This window comes from Arachis hypogaea, chromosome 3 (assembly GCF_003086295.3).
Source record: "Arachis hypogaea cultivar Tifrunner chromosome 3, arahy.Tifrunner.gnm2.J5K5, whole genome shotgun sequence".
Lineage (NCBI taxonomy): Eukaryota > Viridiplantae > Streptophyta > Magnoliopsida > Fabales > Fabaceae > Arachis > Arachis hypogaea.
The window spans coordinates 60,650,743-60,662,223 of NC_092038.1; the positions used below are offsets into that span (position 1 = coordinate 60,650,743).

General features: G+C 37.3%; 2 non-coding genes across 2 annotated transcripts; both read right to left on the reverse strand.

Annotated features, from left to right (window-relative positions):
- Window positions 1-2,009: 2,009 nt before the first annotated feature.
- LOC112793815 (small nucleolar RNA R71) lies at window positions 2,010-2,117 on the reverse strand. The gene has a single exon (XR_003198507.1). It is a non-coding gene; the product is annotated as a small nucleolar RNA R71 (small nucleolar RNA).
- Window positions 2,118-8,455: 6,338 nt separating this feature from the next.
- LOC112793284 (small nucleolar RNA R71) lies at window positions 8,456-8,559 on the reverse strand. The gene has a single exon (XR_003197984.1). It is a non-coding gene; the product is annotated as a small nucleolar RNA R71 (small nucleolar RNA).
- Between the last annotated feature and the right edge of the window lie 2,922 nt (window positions 8,560-11,481).

Sequence of the window (11,481 nt, forward strand, 5' to 3'; positions counted from 1 at the left end):
ATCTTGTTGCTCAGATTAGGTAATTCTCTTTTCAAAAACTTTTCAAAAATCTTTCAAAATTTTTCTTCTTTTTCGTTTTTCCAAAATTAATTTTTGAAAAATCCAAAAAAATAAAAAATAATATTTTTGTGTTTCTTGTTTGAATCTAGTGTCAATTTTTAAGTTTGGTGTCAATTGCATGTTTTCTTTTTAATTTGTGCATTTTTCGAAAAACTCATGCATGGTGTCTTTTGTTGTTTTTTATGATCTTCAAGTTGTTCTTGATAAGTCTTCTTGTCTGATCTTCATATTTTCTTGTTTTGTGTCTTTTGTTGTTTTTCATATGCATTTTTGAATTCATAGTGTCTAAACATGAAAAATCTCTATGTTTGGTGTCTTGCATGTTTTTCTTTTTTCTTGAAAATTTTTCAAAAATAAAGTCTTGATGTTCATCTTGATCTTCAAGGTGTTCTTGGTGTTCATCTTGACATTCAAAGTGTTCTTGCATGCATCATGTGTTTTGATTCATAATTTTTATGTTTTGAATCATTTTGTTGTTTTTCTCTCTCCTCATTAAAAATTAAAAAAATATATTTTCTTCATTTTACTCATAAATTTCGAAATCTTTGGGTTGACTTAGTCAAAAATTTTTAAAATAAGTTGTTTCTTGTTAGTCAAGTCAAGATTTCAATTTTAAAAATCTTATCTTTTCAAAACTTTTTCAAAAAAAATCTTTTTCATTTTTCTTATTATTTTTCTAAAATTTTAAAATTGATTTTCAAAATCATTTTCTTAATTTTATTTCATAATTTTTGAAAACTTTATTAACAATTAATATGATTGATTCAAAAATTTGAAGTTTGTTACTTTCTTGTTAAGAAAGGTTCAATCTTTAAATTCTAGAATCATATCTTTTAGTTTCTTGTTAGTCAAGTAATCAATTTTAATTTTAAAAATCAAATCTTTTTAATTTCCTTTTCAAATCTTTTTCAAAACAAATCTCAATCATATCTTTTCAATCATATCTTTTTTCAAAATCAATTTCAAAAATCTTTTCTAACTTCTTATGTTTTCAAAATTGATTTTCAAATATTTTTCAATTAACTAATTGACTTTTTGTTTGTTTCTTATCTTTTTCAAAACCACCTAACTACTTTTCTCTCTCTAATTTTTGAAAATTCCTCACTCTTTTTCAAAAATCTTTTTATTTAACTAATTATTTCAAATTTTAATTTCGATTTTATTTGTTCTCTTAATTGTCGAAAATCACTAGCCATTTTTCAAAAACAATTTTTGAAAACTCCTCTCTCTCACCTCCTTCTATTTATTTATTCATTTACTAACTCTTCTCTTCATCTAAAAATTTGAACCCTCTCTTCTCCTCTGTGTTCAAATTTTTCTCCTCCTTCTTCTATTCTTTTCTTCTTCTACTCACATAAAGGAATCTCTTTACTGTGACATAGAGGATTCCTCTTCCTTTTCTGTTCTCTTCTTTTTCATATGAGCAGGAGAAAGGACAAGGACATTCTTGTTGAAGCAGATCCTGAACCTGAAAGGACTCTGAAGAAGAAACTAAGAGAAGCTAAAGCACAACAATCCAGAGAAAACCTTACAGAGATTCTCGAAAAAGAAGGAGACATGGCCGAACCCAACAATAATGCAAGGAGGATGCTTGGTGATTATACTACACCTACTTTCCATTTTTATGGAAGAAGCATCCCAATCCCTGCCATTGGAGCAAACAATTTTGAGCTAAAGCCTCAACTAGTTACTCTAATGCAACAAAACTGCAAGTTTCATAGACTTCCATCAGATGATCCCTATCAATTTTTAACTGAGTTCTGCAGATCTGTGATACTGTTAAGACTAATGGAGTAAATCCTAAAGTTTATAGGCTCATGCTTTTCCTTTTTGCTGTAAGAGACAGAGTTAGAACATGGTTGGACTCACAACCTAAAGATAGCCTGGACTATTAGGATAAGCTGGTCACGGCCTTCTTGGCCAAGTTCTTTCCTCCTCAAAAGCTTAGCAAGCTTAGAGTGGATGTTCAGACCTTCAAGCAAAAAGATGGTGAATCCCTCTATGAAGCTTGGGAAAGATACAAGCAGTTGACCAAAAAGTGTCCTTCTGACATGCTTTCAGAGTGGACCATTTTGGATATATTCTATGATGGTCTATCTGAGTTCTCTAAGATGTCATTGGACCATTCTGCAGGTGGATCCATTCACCTAAAGAAAACACCTGCAGAAGCTCAAGAACTCATTGACATGGTTGCAAATAACCAATTCATGTACACCTCTGAGAGGAATCCTGTGAATAATGAGACACCTCAAAAGAAGGGATTTCTTGAAATTGATGCTCTGAATGCCATATTGGCTCAGAACAAAATGTTGACTCAGCAAGTCAATATGATTTCTCAGAGTCTGAATGGATTGTAAAATGCATCCAACAGTACTAAAGAAGCATCTTCTGAAGAAGAAGCTTATGATCCTGAGAACCTTGCAATGGCAGAGGTGAATTATATAGGTGAAGCCTATGGAAACACCTATAATCCTTCATGGAGAAATCATCCAAATTTCTCACGGAAGGATCAACAAAAGCCTCAAAAAGGCTTTAATAATGGTGGAAGAAACAGGTTTAGCAATAGCAAGCCTTTTCCATCATCTTCTCAGCAACAGATAGAGAATTCTGAGCAGAGCCCCTCTAGCTTAGCAAACATAGTCTCTGATCTATCTAAGGCCACTTTAAGTTTCATGAATGAAACAAGGTCCTCCATTAGAAACTTGGAGACACAAGTGGGTCAGCTGAGTAAGAAAAATACTGAAACTCCTCCTAGTGCTCTCCCAAGCAATACAGAAGAGAATCCAAAAAGAGAGTGCAAGGCCATTGATATAATCAAAATGGCCAAATCCAAAGAGGAAGGAGAGGACGTGAATCTCAATGAGGAAGACCTCATGGGACGTCCTCCAGACAGAAAGGAGTTCCCTATTGAGGACCTAAAGGAATCTGAGGCTCATATAGAGACCATAGAGATTCCATTAAACTTTCTTCTACCATTCAAGAGCTCTAAGAACTTTTCTTCCTCTGAAGAGGATGAAGATGTAACTGAAGAGCAAGTTGCTCAATAATTAGGAGCCATCATGAAGCTGAATGCCAAGTTGTTTGGTAATGAGAGTTGGGAAGATGAACCTCCCTTGCTCATGAGTGAACTAAATACATGGGTTCAGCAAACTTTACCTCAAAAGATACAAGATCCTGGTAAATTCTTAATACCCTGTACCATAGGCACCATGACCTTTGAGAAGGCTCTGTGTGACCTGGGGTCAGGTATAAATCTTATGCTACTCTCTGTAATGGAGAAACAGGGGATCTTTGAGGTACAAGCTGCAAGAATCTCATTAGAGATGGCAGACAAGTCAATAAAACAAGCTTATGGATTGGTAGAGGACATGTCAGTGAAGGTTAAAGGCCTTTACATCCCTACCGGTTTCATAATCTTAGACACTGGGAAGGATGAGGATGAATGCATCATCCCTGGAAGACCCTTCCTTGCCACATCAGGAGCTGTGATTGATGTTGACAGAGGAAAGCTAGTCCTTCAATTGAATGGGGACTACCTTGTGTTTAGAGCTCAAGGATCTTCCTCTGCAACCATGGAGAGGAAGCATGAAAAACTTCTCTCAATACAGAGTCAAACAAAGCCCCCACAATCAAACTCTAAGTTTGTTGTTGGGAGGCCACAACCAAACTCTAAGTTTGGTGTTGAACCCCCACATTCAAACTCTAAGTTTGGGGTTGAGAGGTCCCAACAATGCTATGAACATCTGTGAAGCTCCATGAGAGCTCACTGTCAAGCTATTGACATTAAAGAAGCGCTTATTGGGAGGCAACCCAATTTTTATTTATCTATATTTCTATTGTTCTTTTATGTTTTATTAGGTTTATGATCATGTGGAGTCACAAAACAATTGCAAAAATTAAAAACAGAATCAAAAATAACAGAAGAAAAAGCACACCCTGGCGGAAGAGCTGTCTGGCGTTTAAAAGCTGGAAACAAGCATCTGTCTGGCATTTAACGCCATAAACAAAGCACCAAGCTAGCATTTAACGCTAGAAACAAGCATCAGGCTGGCGTTAAACGCCAAAAACAAGCTACATTTGGGCGTTTAACGCCAGAAACAAGATCAGTCTGGCGTTGAACGCCAGGACTGCATACAGATGGCGTTTTACACACCTAAAAGATGCAGGGATGAGAAATCCTTGACACCTCAAGATCTGTGGACCCCACAGAATCACCTCAGGATCTGTAGACCCCACAGGATCCCCACCTACCCCACTTCTCTCTTCTTCACACAATCCAAAAACATTATACCCTTCACCTATCACCCCAATATCTCTTCCCTATTATCCCTTCACCAATCACATCCATCCACTCTTCCCTATAAACCCCACCTACCTTCAAATTCAAAATCTCTTTCCCACCCAAACCCACCCTAAATGACCGAACCCAAACCCCTCTCCCTCCACTATATAAACCCCTCCATCCTTCTTCATTTTCACATAATACTACGCTCTCTTCTCCCCGTTGGCCGAAACCCACACCTCTCTCACTCTCCTCCATATATTCTTCTTCCTCTTCTTTTCTTTCTTCTTTTGCTCGAGGGCGAGTGATGAGCGGATAATTTATACGCTTCTTGGCATTATTTTTAGGAAGTTTTTAGTAAGTTCAAGCTACTACTTTTAGGGATGTTTTCATTAGTTTTTATGTTAAATTCACATTTCTGGACTTTACTATGAGTTTGTGTATTTTTCTGTAATTTCAGGTAATTTCTGGCTGAAATTGAGGGACTTGAGCAAAACTCTGAAAAAGGCTGACAAAAGGACTGCTGATGCTGTTGGAATCTGATCTCCTTGCACTCGAAATGGATTTTCTGGAGCTACAGAACTCCAATTGGCGCGCTCTCAACGGCGTTGGAAAGTAGACATCCAAAGCTTTCCAGCAATATATAATAGTCCATACTTTATTTGGAAATTGACGACGTAACTTGGTGTTGAACGCCAAGTACATGCTGCTGTCTAGAGTTAAACGCCAGAAACACGTCATGATCCGGAGTTGAACGCCCAAAACACGTTATAACTTGGCGTTCAACTCCAAGAAAAAGCCTCAGCTCGTGGATAGATCAAGCTCAGCCCAAACATACACTAAGTGGGCCCCGGAAGTGGATTTATGCATCAATTACTTACTCATGTAAACCCTAGTAGCTAGTTTAGTATAAATAAGACTTTTTACTAGTATATTAGTCATCTTTTGACCATTCGGTCTTTTGAACACGTTTCATCTTTGGTCTCAGTTTTGTTTTATTCTTCATCTTAGGAGGCCATTGATCACGTTTCAGGGGGCTGGCCATTCGGCCATGCCTGAACCTTTCACTTATGTATTTTCAATGGTGGAGTTTCTGCACACCATAGATTAAGGGTGTGGAGCTCTGCTGTACCTCAAGTTTCAATACAATTACTATTATTTTCTATTCAATTCTCTTTTATTCTTATTCCAAGATATACGTTGCACTTTAACTTGATGAATGTGATGATCCGTGACACTCATCATCATTCTCACCTATGAACGCGCGTGACTGACAACCACTTCCGTTCTACTTTAGGCCGAGCGCATATCTCTTAGATTCCCCAACAGAATCTTCGTGGTATAAGCTAGATAAATGGCGGCATTCATGGGGATCCGAAAAGTCTGACCTTGTCTGTGGTATTCTGAGTAGGATTCCGGTATTGAATGACTGTGACGAGCTTCAAACTCCTGAAGGCTGGGTGTTAGTGACAGACGCAAAAGAATCAATGGATTCTATTCCAGCCTGATTGAGAACTGACAGATGATTAGCCGTGCTGTGACAGAGCATTTGGACCATTTTCACTGAGAGGATGGGATGTAGCCATCAACAAGGGTGATGCCTCCAGACGATTAGCCGTGCAGTGACAGCGCATAGGACCATTTTCCCGAGAGGATGAAAAGTAGCCATTGATGATGGTGATGCCCTACATACAGCTTGCCATGGAAAGGAGTAAGAAGGATTGGATGAATGTAAGAAGAAAGTAGAGATTCGAGAGGAGCACAGCATCTCCATACGCCTATCTGAAATTCTCACTATTGATTTACATAAGTATTTCTATTCCTTTTTATTTTATTTATCTTTATTTATCCAATCTAATCACATTTGACTTTATGAGTCCACTTAACTGGGATTTACAAGATGACCATAGCTTGCTTCATACCAACAATCTCTGTGGGATCGACCCTTACTCACGTAAGGTTTATTACTTGGACGACCCAGTACACTTGCTGGTTAGTTGAACGAATTTGTGACTTCAAATAGAGCCAATTATTAAATTTCATACAAGTACAAAGAATATGGATCACAATTTCGTCCACCAAGTTTTTGGTGCCGTTGCCGGGGACTGTTCGAGTATGGACAACTGACGGTTCATCTTGTTACTCAGATTAGGTAATTTTCTTTTCAAAAATTTTTTCAAAAATCTTTTTCAAAATTTTTCTTTTCTTTTTCGTTTTTTCAAACTTTATTTTCGAAAAAATTAATAAAAATCCAAAAAAAAATTAATAAAATCAAAAATATTTTGTGTTCCTGTTTGAGTCTTGAGACAATTTTTATGTTTGGTGTCAATTGCATGCTTTAAAAATTTTTCTTGCATTTTTCGAAAATCTCATGCATTCATAGTGTTCTTCATGATCTTCAAGTTGTTCTTGACAAGTCTTCTTGTTTGATCTTGATGATTTCTTGTTTTGTGTTGTTTGTTGTTTTCCATGTGCATTTTTCGTTTGTTAGAGTCCATGCATTAAAGATTTCTAAGTTTGGTGTCTTGCATGTTTTCTTTGCATCAAAAATTTTTCAAAAATATGTTCTTGATGTTCATCATGATCTTCAAAGTGTTCTTGGTGTTCATCTTGACATTCATAGTGTTCTTGCATGCATCTTGTGTTTTGATCCAAAATTTTCATGTTTTGGTTCATGTTTGTGTTTTTCTCTCTCATAATTAAAATATTAAAAAATCAAAAAAATATCTTTTCCTTTTTTATCTCCTAATTTTCGAAAATTTGAGTTGACTTGGTCAAAAATTTTAAAAATTAGTTGTTTCTTACAAGTCAAGTCAAATTTTCAATTTTAAAAATCTTATCTTTTCAAAAACTTTTTCAAAAATTAAATCTTTTCCTTTTTTCTTATTAATTTTCGAAATTTTTTTTCAATATTTTCAAAATCTTTTTCTTATCTTTATATCATATTTTCGAAAATTAGCTAACAATTAATGTGATTGATTCAAAAATTTGAAGTTTGTTACTTTCTTGTTAATAAAGGTTCAATCTTTAAGTTCTAGAATCTTATCTTGTAGTTTCTTGTTAGTGAAGTAAGTAATTTCAAATTTTTGAATTAAATCTTTTTATCTTTTATCTTATCTTTTTCAAAATTTTATTTCAAAATATCTTATCTAACTTCTTATCTTCTTATCTTTTTCAAATTTGATTTTAATATCTTTTCCAATCAACTAACTAACTTTTTGTTTGTTTCCTATCTTTTTCAAAACCAACTAACTACCTATCCCTCTCTAATTTTCGAAAATACTTCTCTCTTTTTCAAAAATTCTTTTTAATTGTTTTAAATTTTAATTTTAATTATATCTTATCTCTGATTTTCGAAAATCACTAACCACTTTTTCAAAATTATTTTTGAAATTCTCCATCTCTTTCTTATTCTATTTAATTATTTATTTACTAACACTTCTCTTCACCTCTCTTCATCTAAAAATCCGAACCCGTTCTTTTTCACTCTTATCCCCTTTCTTCTTCTACTAACATAAAGGAATCTCTATACTGTGACATAGAGGATTCTTCTTCTTTTCTTGTTTTCTTCTCTCTCATATGAGCAAGAATAGGGAAAAAGGCACTCTTGTTGAAATTGATCCTGAACCTGAAAGGACTCTGAAAAGGAAACTAAGAGAAACTAAATTACAACAATCCAGAAACAACCTTTCAGAAATTTTCGAACAAGAGAAGGAGATGGCAGCCGAAAATAATAATAATGCAAGGAGAATGCTTGGTGACTTCACAAAGCCAACGTCCAAATTTGATGGAAGAAGCATCTCCATTCCTGCCATTGGAGCCAATAACTTTGAGCTGAAACCTCAGCTAGTTGCCTTAATGCAACAAAACTGCAAGTTTTATGGACTTCCATCTGAAGATCCTTATTAGTTTTTAACTGAGTTCTTGCAGATCTGTGAGACTGTAAAGACGAATGGAGTTGATCCTGAAGTCTACAGACTCATGCTTTTCACTTTTGCTGTAAGAGACAGAGCTAGAACATGGTTGGATTCACAACCCAAGGATAGCCTGGACTCCTGGGATAAGCTGGTCACTGCCTTCTTCGATAAATTCTTTCCTCCTTAAAAGCTGAGCAAGCTTAGAGTGGATGTTCAGACCTTCAAACAAAAAGATGGTGAATCCCTCTATGAAGCTTGGGAAAGATACAAGCAGCTGACCAAAAGGTGCCCATCTGACATGTTTTCAGAATGGACCATATTAGACATATTCTATTATGGTCTATCTGAATTTTCGAAAATGTCATTGGACCATTCTGCAGGTGGATCTATTCACCTAAAGAAAACGCCTGAACAGGCTCAAGAACTCATTGACATGGTTGCAAACAACCAATTCATGTACACTTCTGAGAGGAATTCCGTGAATAATGGGATACCTCAGAAGAAAGGAGTTCTTGAAATTGATGCTCTGAATGCCATATTGGCTCAGAACAAAGTGTTGACTCAACAGGTCAACATGATCTCTCAAAATCTAAATGGATGGCAACATGCATCCAACAGTACTAAAGAGGCAGCTTCTGAAGAAGCTTATGATCCTGAGAACCCTGCCATGGCAGAGGTTAATTACATGGGTGAACCTTATGGAAACACCTATAATTCATCATGGAGAAATCATCCAAATTTCTCATGGAAGGATCAACAAAAACCTCAACAAGGCTTTAACAATGGTGGACACAATAGGCTGAGCAATAGCAAGCCTTTTCCATCATCTTCTCAGCAACAGACAGAGAATTCTAAACAAAACACTTCTAATTTAGCCAATCTAGTCTCTGATCTGTCAATGCCCACTTTCAGTTTCATGAGTGAAACAATATCCTCCATCAGAAATCTGGAGGCACAAGTGGGCCAGCTGAGTAAGAAAGTCATTGAAACTCCTCCCAGTATTCTCCCAAGCAATACAGAAGAGAATCCAAAAGGAGAGTGCAAGGCCATTGATATAATCAATATGGCCGAATGCACAAGGGAGGAGGAGGACGAAAATCCTAGTGAGGAAGACCTCCTGGGACGTCCCTCAAGCAAGAAGGAATTTCCTATTAAGAATCCAAAGGAATCTGAGGCTCATATAGAGACCATAGAGATTCCATTAAATCTCCTTCTGCCATTCATGAGCTCTGAAGACTATTCTTCCTCTGAAGAGGATGAAGATGTGACTGGAGAGCAAGTTGCTCAATATTTAGGAGCTATCATGAAGCTGAATGCCAAGTTGTTTGGTAATGAGACTTGGGAAAGTGAACCTCCCTTGCTCATTAATGAGCTAGATACCTGGATTCAGCAAACTCTAGCTCAAAAGAAACAAGATCCTGGCAAGTTTATAATACCTTGTACCATAGGCACCATGACCTTTGAAAAAGCTCTATGTGATCTAGGGTCAGGGATAAATCTTATGCCACTCTCTGTAATGGAGAAGCTGGGGATCATTGAGGTACAACCTGCCTTGTTCTCATTACAATTGGCAGACAAGTCATTGAGACAAGCTTATGGAATAGTGGAGGATGTGTTAGTAAAGGTTGAAGGCCTTTACATCCCTGCTGATTTCATAATCTTAGACACTAGGAAGGAAGAGGATGAATGCATCATCCTTGGAAGACCTTTCCTAGCTACAGCAGGAGCTGTGATAGATGTCAACAGAGGTGAAATAGTCCTTCAATTGAATGGGGACTACCTTGTGTTTAAGGCACATGGCCATCCCTTTGTGACAAAAGAGAGTAAGCATGAAGAGCTTCTCTCAGTTCAGAGTCAAGAAGAGCCCCCACAGTCAAACTCTAAGTTTGGTGTTGGGAGGCCACAACCAAACTCTAAGTTTGGTATTAAGATCCCATATCCAGACTCTAAGTTTGGTGTTGGGACTATACAACATTGACCTGATCACCTTTGTGGCTCCATGAGAGCCACTGTCAAGCTATTGACATTAAAGAAGCGCTTGTTGGGAGGCAACCCAATTTGATTTATCTAATTTTTATTTTATTTTATTCTATTGTTATTTTGTTTTTTTTAGGTACATGATCATGTAGAGTCACGAAAAAAATATAAAAATTAAAAACAGAATCAAAAAACAGCTGAAGAAAAATCACACCCTGGAGGAAGCACAGACTGGCGTTCAACGCCAGTAAGGAGCATCTGGCTGGCGTTCAACGCCAGAACAGAGCATGAAACTGGTGCTGAACGCCAGAAACAAGCAACATTCTGGCGCTGAACGCCAGGAATGTGCCTAGAGGAAAAGCTGGCGCTGAACGCCAATAACAAGCATGAAACTGGCGTTCAACGCCAGAAACATGCTTTACATGGGCGTTGAACGCCCAGAACGTGCACCACTTGACGTTTAAATGCCAGAATGGTGTGCAAAGGCATTTTACATGCCTATTTGGTGCAGGGATGGAATTCCTTGACACCTCTGGATCTGTGGACCCCACAGGATCACCTCAGGATCTGTGGACCCCACAGGATCACCTCAGGATCTGTGGACCCCACAGGATCCCCACCTAACATATTCCCACCTTACCTCCTAATCCTATTTTACTCTTCCCCATGTCACACTTCCCAAAAAACCCTTCACCAATCACCTCAATCTCTCTTCCCAATCACCTATTCACCACTCACATCCATCCTCTCTTCCCCATAAACCCTACCTACCTTCAAAATTCAAAAACATTTCCCCCCCCCAATCCCACCCTAAATGGCCAAACCTACCCTCTCCCCTTTCCCTATATAAACCCCTCCATTCCACTCCATTTTCACACAACACTATCCCCTCTACTATACTTTGGCCGAATCCATCTCCCATCACTCTCCTCCATTTTCTTCTTCTTCTTCTTCTTCTCTTCTTTCTTCTCTTGCTCGAGGGCGAGCAATATTTTATGTTTGGTGTGGTCAAAGCATAATCTTTTTTGTTTTCCATTACCATCAATGGCACCTAAGGCCGGAGAATCCTCTAGAAAAGGAAAAGGGAAGACAAAAGCTTCCACCTCCGAGTCATGGGAGATGGAAAGATTCATCTTCAAAAGCCATCAAGATCACTTCTATGATGTTGTGGCAAAGAAGAAGGTGATCCCTGAGGTCCCTTTCAAGCTCAAAAAAAATGAGTATCCGGAGATATGACATGAGATC